Source organism: Oncorhynchus tshawytscha, linkage group LG01 (assembly GCF_018296145.1).
Source record: "Oncorhynchus tshawytscha isolate Ot180627B linkage group LG01, Otsh_v2.0, whole genome shotgun sequence".
NCBI lineage: Eukaryota > Metazoa > Chordata > Actinopteri > Salmoniformes > Salmonidae > Oncorhynchus > Oncorhynchus tshawytscha.
The window spans coordinates 14,181,742-14,203,473 of record NC_056429.1 but is presented as its reverse complement, the minus strand read 5'-3'; the positions used below and the strand labels follow the sequence as shown (position 1 = coordinate 14,203,473).

Sequence of the window (21,732 nt, the reverse complement as noted above, 5' to 3'; positions counted from 1 at the left end):
GAGAGAGAGAGAGAGCAATCGGGAACAGAGAGAGAGAGAGAGCGAGCGACGGAACAGAACAGATATATTATAGCAGCGACGGGAACAGAGAGAGAGAGAGAGAGAGCGAGCGACGGGAACAGAGAGAGAGAGAGAGAGAGATAGATAGCTCCACTGGGAACAGATAGATAGATATATATAGATTAGAGCAATCTGGAACAGAGATCCATTATTATTATTATTACATATAGACCTAGCCGGAACAGAAGAGATAGATTAGATTATTATGATTCGGAATCTTAAAGATAGATATTATTATTATAGATATATATTTGCCCAATCGGAACAGAGATATATTATTATTATATATTATTATTACGGAACAGAGAAGATAGAGAGAGAGAGCAATCGGGAACATATATTATTATATTAGCGACGAGAACAGAGAGAGAGAGAGCGAGCGACGGGAACAGAGAGAGAGAGAGCGAGCTGACGGGAACAGAGAGAGAGAGAGAGCTGAGCGACGGAACAGAGAGAGAGAGAGAGCGAGCGACGGGAACAGAGAGAGAGAGAGAGCAGATGAGACAGACGATGGAACAGAGAGAGAGAGAGAGAGAGAGAGCGACATGGAACAGAGAGAGAGAGAGAGACGAGCGACGGAACAGAGAGAGAGAGAGAGCGATGACGGAACAGAGAGAGAGAGAGAGCGAGACGACGGAACAGAGAGAGAGAGAGAGCGAGCGATCGGAACAGAGAGAGAGAGAGAGAGAGCGACGGGAACAGAGAGAGAGAGAGAGAGACGAGCGACTGGAACAGAGAGAGAGAGAGAGAGAGAGCGAGCGACGGGAACAGAGAGAGAGAGAGAGAGACGAGACGACGAGAGACAGAGAGCAGAGAGAGAGAGAGAGAGAGCTGACGGGAACAGAGAGAGAGAGAGAGACTGACGGGAACAGAGAGAGAGAGAGAGAGCGAGCGACGGGAACAGAGAGAGAGAGAGCGAGCGACGGGAACAGAGAGAGAGAGAGAAAACTGACGGGAACAGAGAGTGATTGAGAGCGAGCGACGGAACAGAGAGAGAGAGAGAGACTGACGGAAGAGAGAGAGAGAGCGAGCGACGGGAACAGAGAGAGACGGAACAGAGAGAGAGAGAGAGCGAGCGACGGAACAGAGAGAGAGAGAGAGAAATGACGGAACAGAGAGAGAGAGAAACTGACGGGAACAGAGAGAGAGAGAGAGCGAGCTGACGGGAACAGAGAGAGAGAGAGAGCGAGCGACGGAACAGAGATATAGAGAGAGCGAGCGACGGAACAGAGAGAGAGATATATATACGGAATAGATTATTTTGATTATTAGAGTTTCTGGAACAGAGAGTGATTATTATTATATATATTAGATAGAGAGAGAGAGAGATAGACGGGAACAGAGAGAGAGAGAGATAGAGTTTGAGCGACGGAACAGAGAGAGAGAGAAACTGACGGGAACAGAGAGAGAGAGAGAGCATATATATATATGAGCGACTGGGAACAGAGAGAGAGAGAAAGCGATTGACGGGAACAGAGAGAGAGAGAGAGAGCGAGCGACGGGAACAGAGAGAGAGAGAGAGAGCTGTGGAACAGAGAGAGAGAGAGAGACTGACGGGAACAGAGAGAGAGAGAGAGCGAGCGACGGGAACAGAGAGAGAGAGAGAGCTGAGCTGACGGAACAGAGAGAGAGAGAGAGACTGAGCGGGATGGAACAGAGAGAGAGAGAGAGAGCTGACGGAACAGAGAGAGAGAGAGAGAGCGACGGGAACAGAGAGAGAGAGAGACTGAGCGAGGGAACAGAGAGAGAGAGAGACTGAGAACAGCTCAAGAGAGGGAGAGCGAGCTATTACGGGAACAGAGAGAAGAGAGAGCGAGCGAACAATATATATATACAGAGAGAAGAGAAACTGAGCGACGGAACAGAGAGAGAGAGAGAGTGATTGAGAGAGAGCGAGCGACACAGAGGAACAGAGAGAGAGAGAGCGACGACGGGAACAGAGAGAGAGAGAGAGAGAGAGCGAGCGACGGAACAGAGAGAGAGAGAGAAACTGACGGGAACAGAGAGAGAGAGAGAGCGAGCGACGGAACAGAGAGAGAGAGAGAGCGCACGGGAACAGAGAGAGAGAGAGAGAACTGACGGGAACAGAGAGAGAGAGAGAGAGATGACGGAACAGAGAGAGAGCGAGAGCAGAGAGACGGAAGAGAGAGAGAGAGAGAGAGCGAGCAAGATGGGAACAGAGAGAGAGAGAGAGAGAGAGCGACGGAACAGAGAGAGAGAGAGAGAGAGAGAGAGAGCGACGGGAACAGAGAGAGAGAGAGAGAGAGAGATACGGAACAGAGAGAGAGAGAGAGAGAGAGAGAGAGCGAAGACGGAACAGATATAGAGAGAACAGATAGAGATATACGGAACAGAGAGAGCGAGAGAACAGAGAGAGAGCGAGCGACGGAACAGAGAGAGAGAGAGAGAGAGACGGGAACAGAGAGAGAGAGAGAGAGAGAGAGCGACGGAACAGAGAGAGAGAGAGGGATACAGAGACAGAGAGAGAGAGAGAGATGGGAACAGAGAGAGAGAGCGGACGGGAACAGAGAGAGAGAGAGAGACGGGAACAGAGAGAGAGAGAGAGAGAGCGACTTAAACAGAGAGAGAGAGAGAGCGACGGGAACAGAGAGAGAGAGAGAGAGAGCGAGCGGAACAGAGAGAGAGAGAGCTGACGGGAACAGAGAGAGAGAGAGAGAGCGACGGGAACAGAGAGAGAGAGACTGACGGGAACAGAGAGAGAGAGAGAGCGAGCGACGGAACAGAGAGAGAGAGAGAGAGAGAGCGAGACGGAACAGAGAGAGAGAGAGAGAGAGAGAGCGACGGGAACAGAGAGAGAGAGAGAGCGAGCGACGGGAACAGAGAGAGAGAGAGAGAGCAGAGAGAGAGAGAGACTGACGGAACAGAGAGAGAGAGAGACTGACGGAACAGAGAGAGAGAGAGAGAGAACAGAAGAGAGAGAGCGAGACGGGAACAGAGAGAGAGAGAGAGCGAGCGACGGAACAGAGAGTGATTGAGAGCGAGCGACGGGAACAGAGAGAGAGAGAGAGCGAGCGACGGGAACAGAGAGAGAGAGAGAGAGAGAGACGGAACAGAGAGAGAGAGAAACTGACGGGAACAGAGAGAGAGAGAGAGCGAGCGACTGGGAACAGAGAGAGAGAGAGCGATTTGACGGAACAGAGAGAGAGAGAGAGCAATATAACAGAGAGAGAGAGAGCGAGACGGAACAGAGAGAGAGAGAGAGAGAGCTGACGGGAACAGACAGAGAGAGAGATTGGTTGTTTCAACGGAACAGAGAGAGAGAGATAGAGCTTTAATCTTAAAACAGATAGATATATATATACGGAACAGAGAGAGAGAGAGAGCGAGCGACGGGAACAGAGAGAGAGAGAGAGAGCGAGCGGAACAGAGAGAGAGAGAGAGAGCGAGAACAGAGAGAGAGAGAGCGAGCGACGGAAACAGAGAGAGAGAGAGAGAGCGTTTCAGACGGGAACAGAGAGAGAGAGAGAGAGAGTAGCGACGGAACAGAGAGAGAGAGAGGAACAGAGAGAGAGAGAGAGAGAACGACGGGAACAGAGAGAGAGAGAGAGAGAGAGATTTAATGGAACAGAGAGAGAGAGAGAGAGACGACGGAACAGAGAGAGAGAGAGAGAGAGAGAGAGAGAGAGAGAGAGACGGGAACAGAGAGAGAGAGAGAGACGAGACGGAACAGAGAGAGAGAGAGATTAGAGAGAGAGCGGAACAGAGAGAGAGAGAGAGAGAGAGAGCGAACTGGAACAGAGAGAGAGAGAGATATGACGGAACAGAGAGAGAGAGAGAGAAACTGACGGGAACAGAGAGAGAGAGAGAGCGAGCGACGGGAACAGAGAGAGAGAGAGACTGACGGGAACAGAGAGAGAGAGAGAGACGGAACAGAGAGAGAGAGAGAGAGAGAGACGGGAACAGAGAGAGAGAGAGAGAGCGACGGGAACAGAGAGAGAGAGAGAGTGACGACGGAACAGAGAGAGAGAGACTGCGAGCGACAGAACAGAGAGAGAGAGAGCGACGGGAACAGAGAGAGAGAGCGAGCGAATGGAACAGAGAGAGAGAGAGAGCGAGCGACGGAACAGAGAGAGAGAGAGAGCGACGGAACAGAGAGAGAGAGACTGAGAGCTTAATGAACAGAGAGAGAGAGAGAGCGACGGGAACAGAGAGAGAGAGAGCGACGGGAACAGAGAGAGAGAGAGAGAGCGAGCGGAACAGAGAGAGAGAGAGAAGAGCGAATATGGAACAGAGAGAGAGAGAGAGACTGACGGGAACAGAGAGAGAGAGAGAGACTTGACGGGAACATATATATATAGAGATATATCAATCAGAGAGAGAGAGAGAGATATATTTGTGACGGAACAGAACAGAGAGAGAGAGATATATAGACTGGAACAGAGAGTGATTGAGAGCGAAATATAGAGAGAGAGAGAGAGAGCGACGGAACAGAGAGAGAGAGAGAGAACAGAGAGAGAGAACAGAGAGAGAGAGAAACTGGGAACAGAGAGAGAGAGAGAGAGAGAGAGCGACGGGAACAGAGAGAGAGAGAGAGCGAGCGACGGGAACGGGAACAGAGAGAGAGAGAGATTGGACGGAACAGAGAGAGAGAGAGAGCGACGGAACAGAGAGAGAGAGAGAGCGAGCGACGTGGAACAGAGAGAGAGAGAGAGCGAGCGACGGGAACAGAGAGAGAGAGAGAGCGTTAACAGAGGGAACAGACGGGAACAGAGAGAGAGAGAGAGAACTAGAGAGAGAGAGAGAGAGAGCGAACGACGGGAACAGAGAGAGAGGAGAGAGAGAGAGAGAGAGCGACGGGAACAGAGAGAGAGAGAGAGAGAGGGACGGGAACAGAGAGAGAGAGCCAGCACGGGAACAGAGAGAGAGAGAGACTGACGGGAACAGAGAGAGAGAGAGAGAACTGAGAGAACAGAGAGAGAGAGAGAGAGAGAGAGACTGAACAGAGAGAGAGAGAGAGAGAGAGAGCACAGGAACAGAGAGAGAGAGAGAGCGAGCGACGGAACAGAGAGAGAGAGAGAGAGAGAGCGATGGGAACAGAGAGAGAGAGAGAGAGAGAGACGGGAACAGAGAGAGAGAGAAAGACGGGAAACAGAGAGAGAGAGAGAGAGAGAGAGTGAGCGACGGAACAGAGAGAGAGAGAGAGAGAGAGAGAGAGAGAGAGCGACGGAACAGATATATATATATATATAGAGAGAGCGATCTCGGAACAGAGAGAGAGAGAGAGAGAGACGGGAACAGAGAGGAACAGAGAGAGAGAGAGAGCACGGAACAGAGAGAGAGAGAGAGAGACGGGAACAGAGAGAGAGAGAGAGCTGACGGAACAGAGAGAGAGAGAGAGAGAGCGACGGAACAGAGAGAGAGAGAGCTGATCGGGAACAGAGAGAGAGAGAGAGAGCGAGCGACGGGAACAGAGAGAGAGAGAAACTGACGGGAACAGAGAGAGAGAGAGAGAGAGCGAGCGACGGAACAGAGAGAGAGAGAGAGAGCGACGGGAACAGAGAGAGAGAGAAACTGACGGGAACAGAGAGAGAGAGAGAGCGAGACGGGAACAGAGAGAGAGAGAGAGAGAGAGAGAGAGAGCGACGGAACAGAGAGAGAGAGAGAGAGAGCGAGCGACGGAACAGAGAGATTAGAGAGAGAGAGCGAGCGACGGGAACAGAGAGAGAGAGAGAGAGAGCGGGAACAGAGAGAGAGAGCGGAACAGAACAGAGAGAGAGAGAGAGAGAGAGAGAGCGACGGGAACAGAGAGAGAGAGAGAGAGCGAGCGACGGGAACAGAGAGAGAGAGAGAGAGAGAACAGAGAGAGAGCGACGGGAACAGAGAGAGAGAGAGAGAGAGAAGCGACGGGAACAGAGAGAGAGAGAGAGAGAGAGAGCCGAGCGACGGAACAGAGAGAGAGAGAGACCTGGACGGGAACAGAGAGAGAGAGAGAGGAGAACAGAGAGAGAATGAGAAGCGACGGAACAGAGAGAGAGAGAGAGCGAGCGACGGAACAGAGAGAGAGAGAGAGCGAGCGACGGAACAGAGAGAGAGAGAGCGAGCGACGGGAACAGAGAGAGAGAGAGAGCGACGACGGGAACAGAGAGAGAGAGACAGAAGAGAGAGAGAGAGAGAGCTGACGGGAACAGAGATAGAGAGAGAGAGAGCGAGCGATGGAACAGAGAGAGAGAGAAGAGAGCGGGAACAGAGAGAGAGAGAGAGAGCGACGGAACAGAGAGAGATTTGAGAGCGAGCCACGGAACAGGAACAGAGAGAGAGAGAGAGCGAGAGCGAGCTGGCCGGGAACAGAGAGAGAGAGAGAGAGAGAGAAACTGACGGAACAGAGAGAGAGAGAGAGAGTTGCGAAGACGGGAACAGAGAGAGAGAGAGAGCGGAACAGGAAGAGAGAGAGAGCGAGCGACGGAACAGAGAGAGAGAGAGAGCGAGAGCTTGACGGGAACAGAGAACAGAGAGAGAGAGAGAGAGAGAGAGCGAGCGACGGGAACAGAGAGAGAGAGAGAGAGAGTTTTTAATGGGAACAGAGAGAGAGAGAGAGAGAGCGAGCGACGGGAACAGAGAGAGAGAGCGAGACGGAACAGAGAGAGAGAGAGAGAGAGCAACAGAGAGAGAGAGAGAGAGAGAGAGCGAGCGACGGAACAGAGAGAGAGAGAGAGAGAGCGAAGATGGAACAGAGAGAGAGAGAGAGAGACTGACGGGAACAGAGAGAGAGAGAGAGAGCGACGGAACAGAGAGAGAGAGAGAGAGCGACGGAACAGAGAGAGAGAGAGAGCGAGCGACGGGAACAGAGAGAGAGAGAGAGAGAGCGACGGAACAGAGAGAGAGAGAGCGAGCGGGAACAGAGAGAGAGAGAGAGAGAGCGACGGAACAGAGAGAGAGAGAGAGCGAGCGACGGAACAGAGAGAGAGAGAGAGAGAGCGACGGGAACAGAGAGAGAGAGAGAGACGGAACAGAGAGAGAGAGAGACTGACGGAACAGAGAGAGAGAGAGAGACTGACGGAACAGAGAGAGAGAGAGAGAGCGACGGAACAGAGAGAGAGAGAGAGAGACGGGAACAGAGAGAGAGAGCGAGCGACGGGAACAGAGAGAGAGAGAGAGAGCGAGCGACGGAACAGAGAGAGAGAGAGAGAGCTGACGGAACAGAGAGAGAGAGAGAAACTGACGGAACAGAGAGAGAGAGAGAGCGAGAGACGGAACAGAGAGAGAGAGAGAGACGACGGAACAGAGAGAGAGAGAGCGACGGGAACAGAGAGAGAGAGACGAGCGACGGGAACAGAGAGAGAGAGAGAGAGAGCGACGGGAAGAGAGAGAGAGAGAGAGCGAGCGACGGGAACAGAGAGAGAGAGAGAGAGCGAGCGACGGGAACAGAGAGAGAGAGAGAGAGACGGAACAGAGAGAGAGAGAGCGAGCGACGGGAACAGAGAGAGAGAGAGAGAGCTGACGGGAACAGAGAGAGAGAGAGAGAGCGACGGAACAGAGAGAGAGAGAGCGAGCGACGGAACAGAGAGAGAGAGAGAGATATATGTTTCGACGGGAACAGAGAGAGAGAGAGAGAGCGAACGACTGGAAGAGAGAGAGAGAGAGAGAGAGAACGACGGGAACAGAGAGAGAGAGAGAGAGCGAGCGACGGAACAGAGAGAGAGAGAGAGAGAGAAGCGACGGGAACAGAGAGAGAGAGAGAAGAGAGAGAGAGCGACGGGAACAGAGAGAGAGAGAGAGAGAGCGAGAGGGGAACGGAACAGAGAGAGAGAGAGAGAGAGAGCTGAGCGACGGAACAGAGAGAGAGAGAGAGAGAGAGAGAGAACAGCGACGGAACAGAGAGAGAGAGAACAGAGAGAGAGAGAGAGCGAGCGACGGAACAGAGAGAGAGAGAGAGATTTGGGGAACAGAGAGAGAGAGAGAGACGGAACAGAGAGAGAGAGAGAGAGAGAGAGAGAGCGACGGAACAGAGAGAGAGAGAGAGAGAGAGCGAGCGACGGGAACAGAGAGAGAGAGAGAGCGAGCGACGGGAACAGAGAGAGAGAGAGAGAGAGAGCGAGCGAGGGAACAGAGAGAGAGAGAGAGAGAGAGCGACGGGAACAGAGAGAGAGAGAGAGAGAGAGAACAGAGACGTGGAACAGAGAGAGGGAAGAGAGAGAGAGAGAGAGCGAGCGACGGGAACAGAGAGAGAGAGAGAGAGAGAGCGAGAGACGGGAACAGAGAGAGAGAGAGAGAGAGCGACGGAACAGAGAGAGAGAGAGAGAGAGCTTTGGGAACAGAGAGAGAGAGAGAGAGCTGACGGAACAGAGAGAGAGAGAGAGAGAGCGACGGGAACAGAGAGAGAGAGAGAGAGAGCGACGGGAACAGAGAGAGAGAGAGAGAGACGGGAACAGAGAGAGAGAGCGAGCGACGGAACAGAGAGAGAGAGACTGCGACGGAACAGAGAGAGAGAGAGAGAGCGACAGGAACAGAAGAGAGAGAGAGCTGAGCGACGGAACAGAGAGAGAGAGAGAAATCCTGACGGGAACAGAGAGAGAGAGAGAGAGAGCGAGCGACGGAACAGAGAGAGAGAGAGAGAGCGACGGAACAGAGAGAGAGAGAGAGAGAGAGAGCGAGAAAGCGACGGAACAGAGAGAGATAGAGAGAGAGAGAGAGAGAGCGAACGGGGAAACATATATATAGAGAGAGATATATATATATATATACGGAACAGAGAGAGAGAGAGATTTGACGGAACAGAGAGAGAGAGATAAGACGGGAACAGAGAGAGAGAGAGAGACTGACGGAACAGAGAGAGAGAGAGAGAGAGCGGAAACAGAGAGAGAGAGAGACTGACGGGAACAGAGAGAGAGAGAGAGAGACTGACGGAACAGAGAGAGAGAGAGAGCGACGGGAACAGAGAGAGAAGACTGACGGGAACAGAGAGAGAGAGAGAGCGACGGGAACAGAGAGAGAGAGAGCGAGCGACGGGAACAGAGAGAGAGAGAAACTGACGGGAACAGAGAGAGAGAGAGAGCGACGGAACAGGAACAGAGAGAGAGAGAGAGCGAGCGACGGGAACAGAGAGAGAGAGAGAGCGACGGAACAGAGAGAGAGAGAGAGAGAGCGACGGAACAGAAGAGAGAGAGAGAGCGACGGGAACAGAGAGAGAGCGAGCGATCGGAACAGAGAGAGAGAGAGCGAGAGCGAGCGACGGGAACAGAGAGAGAGAGAGACAGAGAGAGAGCGGAACAGAGAGAGAGAGAGAGCGAGCGACGGGAACAGAGAGAGAGAGAGAGAGAGAGATTTTCAACAGAGGAAACAGAGAGAGAGAGAGAGAGCGACGGGAACAGAGAGAGAGAGAGAGAGACGGGAACAGAGAGAGAGAGAGAGAGAGCGACGGAACAGAGAGAGAGAGATTGAGCGAGCGACGGGAACAGAGAGAGAGAGAGACGGGAAGAGAGAGAGAGAGAGAGAGAGACTGACGGAACAGAGAGAGAGAGAGAGCGACGACGGAACAGAGAGAGAGAGAGAACTGACGGGAACAGAGAGAGAGAACAGAGAGAGCTGAGCGACGGAACAGAGAGAGATTGAGAGCTGCGACGGGAACAGAGAGAGAGAGAGAGCGAGCGACGGGAACAGAGAGAGAGAGAGAAACTGACGGAACAGAGAGAGAGAGAGAGAGCGACGGGAACAGAGAGAGAGAGAGAGCGAGCGACGGGAACAGAGAGAGAGCGAGCGACGGAACAGAGAGAGAGAGAGAGAGAGCGAGCGACGGAACAGAAGAGAGAGAGAGAGATATATATAGCGACGGGAACAGAGAGAGAGATATATATTTTGCCTAATCGGAACAGAGAGAGAGAGATAGAGAGCGGATGACGGAACAGAGAGAGAGAGAGACAGCCGACGGGAACAGAGAGAGAGAGAGAGAGCGAGCGACGGGAACAGAGAGAGAGAGAGAGATTCGGAACGGGAACAGAGAGAGAGAGAGAGAGAGCGACGGGAACAGAGAGAGAGAGAGAGCGAGCGACGGGAACAGAGAGAGAGAGAGCGATGGAACAGAGAGAGAGAGAGCGAGCGACGGAACAGAGAGAGAGAGAGCGAGCGACGGAACAGAGAGAGAGAGAGCGACGGGAACAGAGAGAGAGAGCGAGCGGGAACAGAGAGAGAGAGAGACGGAACAGAGAGAGAGCGAGGACGGAACAGAGAGAGAGAGAGAGAGAGCGACGGGAACAGAGAGAGAGAGAGAGAGAGAGCGGGAACAGAGAGAGAGAGAGAGAGCTGACGGGAACAGAGAGAGAGAGAGAGAGAGAGAGAGCGACGGGAACAGAGAGAGAGAGAGAGAGAGAGACGGGAACAGAGAGAGAGAGACTGACGGGAACAGAGAGAGAGAGAGAGAGCGACGGGAACAGAGAGAGAGAGAGACGGAACAGAGGAAGAGAGAGAGAGCGACGGGAACAGAGAGAACGAGCGACGGGAACAGAGAGAGAGACTGACGGGAACAGAGAGAGAGAGAGAGAGAGCGACGGGAACAGAGAGAGCGAGCGACGGAACAGAGAGAGAGAGAGAGCGTTGACGGAACAGAGAGAGAGAGAGAGCTGAGCGACGGGAACAGAGAGAGAGAGAGAGCGACGGGAACAGAGAGAGAGAGACTGACGGAACAGAGAGAGAGAGAGCGACGGGAACAGAGAGAGAGAGAGAGAGCGACGGGAACAGAGAGAGAGAGAGAGCGAGCGACGGGAACAGAGAGAGAGAGAGAGATTTGAGACGGAACAGAGAGAGAGAGAGAGAAACGACGGAACAGAGAGAGAGAGAGAGAGAGAGCGACGGGAACAGAGAGAGAGAGAGACGGGAACAGAGAGAGAGAGAGCGACGGAACAGAGAGAGAGAGAGAGAGACGGGAACAGAGAGAGAGACGGAACAGAGAGAGAGAGAGAGAGAGAGAGAGAGAGAGAGAGAGAGAGAGGAACAGAGAGAGAGAGAGCGAGCGACGGAACAGAGAGAGAGCGAGCGAGCGACAGAGGAACAGAACAGAGAGAGAGAGAGCGAGCGACGGGAACAGAGAGAGAGAGCGAGCGACGGAACAGAGAGAGAGAGAAACTGACGGGAACAGAGAGAGAGAGAGAGAGCTGAGCGACGGAACAGAGAGAGAGAGAGAGAGAGAGCGACGGAACAGAGAGAGAGAGAGAGCGAGCGACGGGAAAGAGAGAGAGAGAGAGCGAGCGACGGAACAGAGAGAGAGAGAGAGAGAGAGCGACGGGGAACAGAGAGAGAGAGAGAATTTGAGCGACTGGAACAGAGAGAGAGAGAGAGCTGACGGAACAGAGAGAGAGAGAGAGAGACGGGAACAGAGAGAGAGAGAGAGAGAGCGACGGAACAGAGAGAGAGAGAGAGCGAGCGACGGGAACAGAGAGAGAGAGACTGACGGGAACAGAGAGAGAGAGAGAGCGACGGGAACAGAGAGAGAGAGAGAGACGGGAACAGAGAGAGAGAGAGCGAGCGACGGAACAGAGAGAGAGAGAGAGCGACGGAACAGAGAGAGAGAGACGGAACGGGAAGAGAGAGAGAGAGAGAGAGCGACGGAACAGAGAGAGAGAGAGAGAGACAGAGGAACAGAACAGAGAGAGAGAGAGAGCGAGCGACTTGGAACAGAGAGAGAGAGAGAGAGGAGCGACGGGAACAGAGAGAGAGAGAGAGAGAGAGAGAGCGACGGAACAGAGAGAGAGAGAGACGGGAGAGAGAGAGAGAGAGCGACGGGAACAGAGAGAGAGAGAGCGGGAGAGAGAGAGAGAGAGCGACGGGAACAGAGAGAGAGAGAGAGACAGAGAGAGAGAGAGACTGACGGAACAGAGAGAGAGAGAGCGACGGGAACAGAGAGAGAGAGAGCGACGGAACAGAGAGAGAGAGAGAAATATATACGGAACAGAGAGAGAGAGAGAGCGACGGAACAGAGAGAGAGAGACTTTGGGAACAGAGAGAGAGAGAGAGATATACGGGAACAGAGATATAGCATATATATATATTGCCCAATCTTGGAAACAGAGATATATATATATATATCGGAACTTGAGAAACCATATATAACAGATATATATATATATATATACTTAACAGAGAGAGAGAGAGAGAGAGCCGATATATATATAGAGAGAGAGAGAGCGACGGAAACAGAGAGAGAGAGAGCAACGGGAACAGAGAGAGAGAGAGAGAGAGAGAACAGAGAGAGAGAGAGCTGACGGGAACAGAGATATATATAGCGGGGAACAGAGAGAGAGAGAAACTGACGGAACATATAGAGATATATAGAGCGACGGGAACAGAGAGAGAGAGAGAGCTGACGGGAACAGAGAGAGAGAGAGAGCGAGCGACGGAACAGAGAGAGAGAGAGAAACTGACGGGAACAGAGAGAGAGAGACGAGAACGGAACAGAGAGAGAGAGAGCGACGGGAACAGAGAGAGAGAGAGAAACTGACGGGAACAGAGAGAGAGAGATAGACGGAACAGAATCTTGGAAGAGAGATTACGGGATAGAGAGAGAGAGAGAGAGAGAGATTATTGCAACGGAACAGAAGAGAGAGAGAGACTACGGAACAGAGAGATTAGAGAGCTGACGGAACAGAGATTAGATTATTATTTTAAATTAGAGATTAGAGTTCACGGAACAGAGAGAGAGAGAAAGCGACGGGAACAGAGAGAGAGAGAGAGAGAGCGACGGAACAGAGAGAGAGAGAGCGAGCGGAACAGAGAGAGAGAGAGCTGATATAAGAGAGGGAACAGAGAACAGAGAGAGATATATATATATATACTGGAACAGAGAGGAACAGAGAGAGAGATATAGCGAGCGACGATGGAACAGAGAGAGACAGCGATTATTACAGATATAGAGAGAGAGAGAGCGACGGGAACAGAGAGAGAGAGACGAGCGAAGCGACGGAACAGAGAGAGAGAGAGAGCTGACGGGAACAGAGAGAGAGAGAGAGAGCTGACGGGAACAGAGAGAGAGAGAGAGAGAGAGACTGGACGGAACAGAGAGAGAGAGAGAGCTGACGGGGAACAGAGAGAGAGAGAGAGAGAGACGGGAACAGAGAGAGAGAGAGAGAGACTGACGGGAACAGAGAGAGAGAGAGAAACTGACGGAACAGAGAGAGAGAGAGAGCGACGGAACAGAGAGAGAGAGAAGCGACGGGAACAGAGAGAGAGAGAGAGAGCGGAGCGACGGAACAGAGAGAGAGAGAGCGAGAACAGAGAGAGAGAGAAAGCTGACGGAACAGAGAGAGAGAGAGAGAGAGCGAGCGACGGGAACAGAGAGAGAGAGATTATGACGGGAACAGAGAGAGAGAGAGAGCGAGAGCAACGGAACAGAGATTATATTTGAGAACAGAGAGAGAGAACAGAGAACAGAGAGAGAGAGAGAACGGAACAGAGAGAGAGAGCGAGCCGAGAACAGAGAGAGAGAGAGGGAACAGAGAGAGAGACGGAACAGAGAGAGAGAGAGAGCGAGCACGGAACAGAGAGAGAGAGTTATATGAACAGAGAGAAGCAGACGGAACAGAGAGATAGAGAGAGCGAGCGACGGGAACAGAGAGAGAGATATATAGAGAGAGAGAGACTATATATATACGGGAACAGAGAGAGAGAGAGAGAGACAGAGAGACGGAACAGAGAGAGAGAGAGAGAGACTGAGCGACGGAACAGAGAGAGAGAGCGGAAACACGGAACAGAGAGAGGAGAGAGAGAGGGAACAGAGAGAGAGAGAATGGAACAGAGAGAGATTGAGAGCGCAGCAGACGGGAACAGAGAGAGAGAGAGAGAGCGAGCGACGGGAACAGAGAGAGAAGAAACTGACGGGAACAGAGAGATATATATTATTCAACTTTAAAACGGAACAGAGATAGAGAGAGCGACGGAACAGATATATAGCGTTTGGAACAGAGATATATATATATATATAGAGCGACGGGAACAGAGAAAGAGAGAGAGAGAGAGATAGAGCCGACGGAACATATAGAGAGAGAGCTGACGGGAACAGAGAGAGAGAGAGAGACTGGAACAGAGGGAACAGAGAGAGAGAGAGAGCGACGGGAACAGAGAGAGAGAGAGAGAGACTGGAACAGAGAGAGAGAGAGAGAGAGCGACGGAACAGAGAGAGAGAGAGAGCTGACGGAACAGAGAGAGAGAGAGAGAGAGCGACGGGAACAGAGAGAGAGAGAGAGAGAGCGACGGAACAGAGAGAGAGAGAGAGAACAGAGAACAGAGAGACGGAACAGAGAGATTTTGTTACAGAACAGAGAGAGAGAGAGCGACGGGAACAGAGAGAGAGAGAGACGAGCGACGGGAACAGAGAGAGAGAGAGCGACGGAACAGAGAGAGAGAGAGAGCGAGCGACGGAACAGAGAGAGAGAGAGAGACGAGCGACGGAACAGAGAGAGAGAGAGAGAGCGACTGAACAGAGGAACAGAGAGAACCAGAGAGAGAGAGAGCGACGGAACAGAGAGAGAGAGAGCGACGGGAACAGAGAGAGAGAGAACGGAACAGAGAAGACAGAGAGAGAGAGAGAGACGGGAACAGAGAGAGAGAGAGAGAGACGGAACAGAGAGAGAGAGAGAGCGACGGAACAGAGAGAGAGAGAGCGACGGGAACAGAGAGAGAGAGACGACGGAACAGAGAGAGATAGAGAGATAAGCCACGGAACAGAGAGAGAGAGAGAGAGAGCGACGGAACAGAGAGAGAGAGAGAGAGCGATGGGAACGGAACAGAGAGAGAGAGAGAGAGAGAGCGACGGGAACAGAGAGAGAGAGAGAGAGCGAAACACGGGAACAGAGAGAGAGAGAGAGAGCGAGCTAACGGAACAGAGAGAGAGATAGAGCGACGACGGATTATTATTAGAGAGAGAGCGGGAACAGAGAGAGAGATATATGGGAACAGAGAGAGAGAGAAATGGAACAGAGAGAGAGAGATTATTGGTCAACGGAACAGAGAGAGAGAGAGAGAGAGAACAGAGAGAGAGAGAGAGAGAGAGAGAGCGAGCGACGGAACAGAGAGAGAGAGAGAGAGCGAGAACAGAAGAGAGAGAGAGAGAGACTGACGGAACAGAGAGAGAGAGAGCGAGCGACGGAACAGAGAGAGAGAGCTGACGGGAACAGAGAGAGAGAGAGCTGAGCGACGGAACAGAGAGAGAGAGAGAGCGAGCGACGGGAACAGAGAGAGAGAGAGAGAGACGGAACAGAGAGAGAGAGAACTAGCAGACGGAACAGAGAGAGAGAGTGAGCGACGGGAACAGAGAGATAGAGCTGACGGGAACAGAGAGAGAGAGAGAGCGAGCGACGGGAACAGAGAGAGAGAGAGAGAGAGAGACGGGAACAGAGAGAGAGAGAGAGAGCGAGCGAGCGACGGGAACAGAGAGAGAGAGAGAGAGAGCGACGGGAACGGAGACAGAGAGAGAGCGAGCGACGGGAACAGAGAGAGAGAGAGAGAGCGAGCGACGGGAACAGAGAGAGAGAGAGAGAGAGATGAGCACGGGAACAGAGAGAGAGAGAGAGAGAGCGACGGAACAGAGAGAGAGAGAGAGACGGAACAGAGAGAGAGAGACTGACGGAACAGAGAGAGAGAGAGCGACGGAACAGAGAGAGAGCGTAGAGACGGAACAGAGAGAGAGCGATATTTATGGAACAGAGAGAGAGATAGAGAGAGAGCGACGGAACAGAGAGAGAGAGACAGAGAGAGAGAGAGAGAGCGACGGAACAGAGAGAGAGAGAGAGAGCGACGGAACAGAGAGAGAGAGATGGGAACAGAGAGAGAGAGAGCGGGAACAGAGAGAGAGAGAGAGAGAGAGCGACGGGAACAGAGAGAGAGAGAGAGAGCGGGAACAGAGAGAACAGAGAGAGAGCGATGGGAACAGAGAGAGAGAGAGAGACGGGAACAACAGAGAGAGAGAGCGACGGAACAGAGAGAGAGAGCGACGGAACAGAGAGAGAGAGAGACTGACGGGAACAGAGAGAGAGAGAGAGCGACGGGAACAGAGAGAGAGAGCGATGGGAACAGAGAGAGAGAGAGAGAGCGACGGAACAGAACAGAGAGAGCGACGGAACAGAGAGAGAGAGAGCGACGGGGAACAGAGAGAGAGAGAACAGAGAGAGAGAGAGAGCGACGGAACAGAGTAGATAGAGATGGGAACACATATATTATTATATATATACCTTAACATATAGGGAACAGATGGAGAGAGAGAGAGAGCATGAATGACGGAACAGAGAGAGAGAGAGAGCAGGACGGGAACAGAGAGAGAGAGAGAGACTGTAATCATATATATATATATATATATTGACTTTAACTATATATATATATATATTTAGAACAGAGAGAGAGAGACTGACGGAACAGGAGAGAGAGAGAACGGAACAGAGAGAGAGAGAGAGAGAGCGACGGAACAGAGAGAGAGAGAGCCACGGAACAGAGAGAGAGAGCGAGCGACGGGAACAGAGAGAGAGAGAGAGAGCGATGGAAGACGGAACAGAGAGAGAGAGAGAGCGAGCGAACAGGGAAGAGAGAGACAACAGAGAGAGAGAGAGTTAACGGGAACAGAGAGAGAGAGAGAGAGAGAGAGAGCGATGGGAACAGAGAGAGAGAGAGAGATGGAAACAGAGAGAGAGAGACAGAGAGAGAGAGATGGAACAGAGAGAGAGAGATGGGAGAGAGACTGACGGAACAGGGAACAGAGAGAGAGAGAGCGACGACGGGAACAGAGAGAGAGAGGAAAACAGAGAGAGAGAGAGAGACGGGAACAGAGAGAGAGAGCGGAACAGAGAGAGAGGAACAGAGAGAGAGAGAGCGAGAGAGCGACGGGAACAGAGAGAGAGAGACGGGAACAGAGAGAGAGAGACGGAACAGAGAGAGAGAGAGAGATGGGAACAGAGAGAGAGAGACAGAGAAGAGAGAGAGAGATGGGAACAGAGAGAGAGAGAGATGGGAACAGAGAGAGAGAGATGGGAACAGAGAGAGAGAGATGGGAACAGAGAGAGAGACGGAACAGAGGGAACAGAGAGGGAAACAGAGAGCGAGCGACGGAACAGAGAGAGAGAGAGAAGAGAGAGCCACGGAACAGAGAGAGAGAGAGAGAGCGACGGGAACAGAGAGAGAGAGAACAGAGAGAGAGAGAGACAGAGAACAGAGAGAGAGAGAGAGAGAGAGAGCGAGGAACAGAGAGAGAGAGCTGGGAACAGAGAGAGAGAGAGCGACGGAACAGAGAGAGAGAGGGAGCGACGGGAACAGAGAGAGAGAGAGCGACGGGAACAGAGAGAGAGAGAGCGACGGAACAGAGAGAGATTATGACGGAACAGAGAGAGAGAGTATATGGGAACAGAGAGAGAGCTGATGGGAACAGAGAGAGAGAGCGAGCGAAACAGAAGAGAGAGAGATGACGGAACAGAGAGAGAGAGAGAGAGCGATGGGAACAGAGAGGAGAGAGAGAGAGAGAGATGGGAACAGAGAGAGAGAGAGAGCGCATGGGAACAGAGAGAGAGAGCGACGGGAACAGAGAGAGAGAGAGCGAACAGAGAGAGAGATGGGAACAGAGAGAGAGACAGAGAGAGATAGACGGAACAGAGAGAGAGAGAGCGACGGGAACAGAGAGAGAGAGAGATGGGAACAGAGAGAGAGAGATGGGAACAGAGAGAGAGAGAGCGACGGGAACAGAGAGAGAGAGATGGGAACAGAGAGAGAGATGGGAACAGAGAGAAGAGAGAGAGAGAGAGAGATGGGAACAGAGAGAGAGAGAGCGACGGAACAGAGAGAGAGAGCGATGTGGAACAGAGAGAGAGAGAGCGATGGGAACAGAGAGAGAGCGATGGGAACAGAGAGAGAGAGAGATGGGAACAGAGAGAGAGAGAGATATATGGGAACAGAGAGAGAGAGAGCGACGGAACAGAGAGAGAGAGAGATGGGAACAGAGAGAGAGAGATGGGGAACAGAGAGAGAGATGGGAACAGAGAGAGAGCGATGGGAACAGAGAGAGAGAGATGGGAACAGAGAGAGAGAGATGGGAACAGAGAGAGAGAGAGATGGGAACAGAGAGAGAGAGAGAGACGGAACAGAGAGAGAGAGATGGGAACAGAGAGAGAGAGATGGGAACAGAGAGAGAGAGAGAGAGATGGGAACAGAGAGAGAGAGAGAGAGAGGGAGATAAGAGAGAGAGAGATGGGAACAGAGAGAGAGAGATGGGAACAGAGAGAGAGAGATGGAACAGAGAGATAGCGATGGGAACAGAGAGATGGGAGAGAGAACAGAGAACAGCGAGAGATGGGAACACTTTTTAGAGCTCATGGGAACAGAGAGCGAGAGATGGGAACAGATAGCGATATATATTTTAAGGGAACTGATATATATAGATGGAACAGAGAGATATAGAGATGGGAACAGAGCGAGCGATGGAACAGAGAGAGAGCGATGGGAACAGAGAGAGAGCGATGGGAACAGAGAGAGAGAGAGAGAGAGAGAGAGAGCGATGGGAACAGAGAGAGAGCGATGGAACAGAGAGAGAGAGATGGGAACAGAGAGAGAGAGATGGGAACAGAGAGAGAGAGATGGGAACAGAGAGAGAGAGATGGGAACAGAGAGAGAGAGATGGGAACAGAGAGAGAGAGATGGGAACAGAGAGAGAGAGATGGGAACAGAGAGAGAGAGATGGGAACAGAGAGAGAGATGGGATGGGAACAGAGAGAGAGAGAGATGGGAACAGAGAGAGAGAGAGAGAGAACAGAGAGAGATGGGAAGAGAGAGAGAGATGGGAACAGAGAGAGAGAGATGGGAACAGAGAGAGAGAGATGGGAACAGAGAGAGAGATGGGAACAGATGGAGATGGGAACAGAGAGAGAGATGGGAACAGAGAGAGAGATGGGAACAGAGAGAGAGAGATGGGAACAGAGAGAGAGATGGGAACAGAGAGAGAGAGATGGGAACAGAGAGAGATGGGAACAGAGAGAGAGAGATGGAGAGATGACAGAGAGAACAGAGAGAGAGATGGGAACAGAGAGAGAGATGGGAACAGAGAGAACAGAGAGATGGGAACAGGGAACAGAGAGAGAGAGATGGGAACAGAGAGAGAGAGAGAGATGAGGAACAGAGAGGAGAGATGGGAGAAGAGAGAGAGAGAGAGAGGGAACAGAGAGAGAGAGATGGGAACAGAGATGGGAGAGAGAGAGAGCGATGGGAACAGAGAGAGATGGGAACAGAGAGATGGGAACAGAGAGAGAGAGATGGGAACAGAGAGAGAGAGATGGGAAGAGAGAGAGAGAGAGAGATGGGAACAGAGAGAGAGAGATGGGAACAGAGAGAGAGATGGGAACAGAGAGAGAGAGATGGGAACAGAGAGATGGGAACAGAGAGAGAGAGATGGGAACAGAGAGAGAGAGATGGGAACAGAGAGAGAGATGGGAACAGAGAGAGAGAGATGGAACAGAGAGAGAGATGGAACAGAGAGAGAGAGATGGGAACAGAGAGAGAGAGATGGGGAACAGAGAGAGAGAGATGGGAACGAGAGAGAGAGAGATGGGAACAGAGAGAGAGAGATGGGAACAGAGAGAGAGATGGGAACAGAGAGAGATGGGAACAGAGAGAGAGGAACAGAGAGAGAGAGAGAGATGGGAACAGAGATGGGAACAGAGAGAGAGAGAGAAGAGAGAGAGGAGAACAGAGAGAGAGAGATGGGAACAGAGAGAGAGAGAGAGAGAGAGAGATGGGAACAGAGAGAGAGATGGGAACAGAGAGAGAGAGATGGGAAGAGAGAGAGAGAGAGATGGGAACAGAGAGAGAGAGATGGGAACAGAGAGAGAGAGATGGGAACAGAGAGAGAGAGATGGGAACAGAGAGAGAGAGATGGGAACAGAGAGAGAGAGATGGGAACAGAGAGAGAGAGATGGGAACAGAGAGAGAGAGATGGGAACAGAGAGAGAGAGATGGGAACAGAGAGAGAGAGATGGGAACAGAGAGAGAGAGATGGGATGGGATGGAACAGAGAGAGAGAGATGGGAACAGAGAGAGAGAGATGGGAACAGAGAGAGAGAGATGGGAACAGAGAGAGAGAGATGGGAACAGAGAGAGAGAGATGGGAACAGAGAGAGAGAGATGGGAACAGAGAGAGAGAGATGGGAACAGAGAGAGAGAGATGGGAACAGAGAGAGAGAGATGGGAACAGAGAGAGAGATGGGAACAGAGAGAGAGAGATGGGAACAGAGAGAGAGAGATGGGAACAGAGAGAGAGAGATGGGGAAGAGAGAGATGGGAACAGAGAGAGAGATGGGAACAGAGAGAGAGAGATGGGAACAGAGAGAGAGAGATGGGAACAGAGAGAGAGAGATGGGAACAGAGAGAGAGAGATGGGAACAGAGAGAGAGAGATGGGAACAGAGAGAGAGAGATGGGAACAGAGAGAGAGAGATGGGAAGAGAGAGAGAGAGATGGGAACAGAGAGAGAGAGATGGGAACAGAGAGAGAGAGATGGGAACAGAGAGAGAGAGAGAGATGGGAACAGAGAGAGAGAGATGGGAACAGAGAGAGAGAGATGGGAACAGAGAGAGAGCGATGGGAGAGAGAGAGATGGGAACAGAGAGAGAGAGATGGGAACAGAGAGAGAGAGATGGGAACAGAGAGAGAGAGATGGGAACAGAAGAGAGAGAGATGGGAACAGAGAGAGAGAGATGGGAACAGAGAGAGAGATGGGAACAGAGAGAGAGAGATGGGAACAGAGAGAGAGAGAGAGAGAGATGGGAACAGAGAGAGAGATGGGAACAGAGAGAGAGAGATGGGAACAGAGAGAGAGATGGGAACAGAGAGAGAGAGATGGGAACAGAGAGAGAGAGATGGGAACAGAGAGAGAGAGATGGGAACAGAGAGAGAGAGATGGGAACAGAGAGAGAGATGGGAACAGAGAGAGAGATGGGAACAGAGAGAGAGATGGGAACAGAGAGAGAGAGATGGGAACAGAGAGAGAGAGATGGGAACAGAGAGAGAGAGATGGGAACAGAGAGAGAGAGATGGGAACAGAGAGAGAGAGATGGGAACAGAGAGAGAGAGATGGGAACAGAAGAGAGAGAGAGATGGGAACAGAGAGAGAGAGATGGGAACAGAGAGAGAGATGGGAACAGAGAGAGAGAGAGATGGGGAACAGAGAGAGAGATGGGAACAGAGAGAGAGAGATGGGAACAGAGAGAGAGAGATGGGAACAGAGAGAGAGCGATGGGAACAGAGAGAGAGCGATGGGAAACAGAGAGAGAGAGATGGGAACAGAGAGAGAGAACAGAGAGAGAGAGATGGGAAGAGAGAGAGAGATGGGAACAGAGAGAGAGAGATGGGAACAGAGAGAGAGATGGGAACAGAGAGAGAGATGGGAACAGAGAGAGAGAGATGGGAACAGAGAGGGATGGGAACAGAGAGAGAGATGGGAGAGAGAGAGCGATGGGAACAGAGAGATGATGGGAACAGAGAGAGAGATGGGAACGATGGGAACAGAGAGAGAGATGGGAACAGAGAGAGAGAGATGGGAACAGAGAGAGAGATGGGAGAGAGAGGCGATGGGAACAGAGAGAGAGAGAGAGAGAGAGAGATGGGAACAGAGAGAGAGATGGGAACAGAGAGAGATGGGAACAGAGAGAGAGAGAGAGATGGGAACAGAGAGAGAGAGATGGGAACAGAGAGAGATGGGAAC

The 21,732-nt window shown here is 51.9% G+C and overlaps 1 protein-coding gene across 2 annotated transcripts in view; it reads right to left on the bottom strand.

Moving 5' to 3' along the window:
* Nucleotides 1-21,732, bottom strand: part of deaf1 (DEAF1 transcription factor) — an 82,583-nt gene that overhangs the window by 22,627 nt on the left and 38,224 nt on the right. The window lies entirely within an intron of this gene.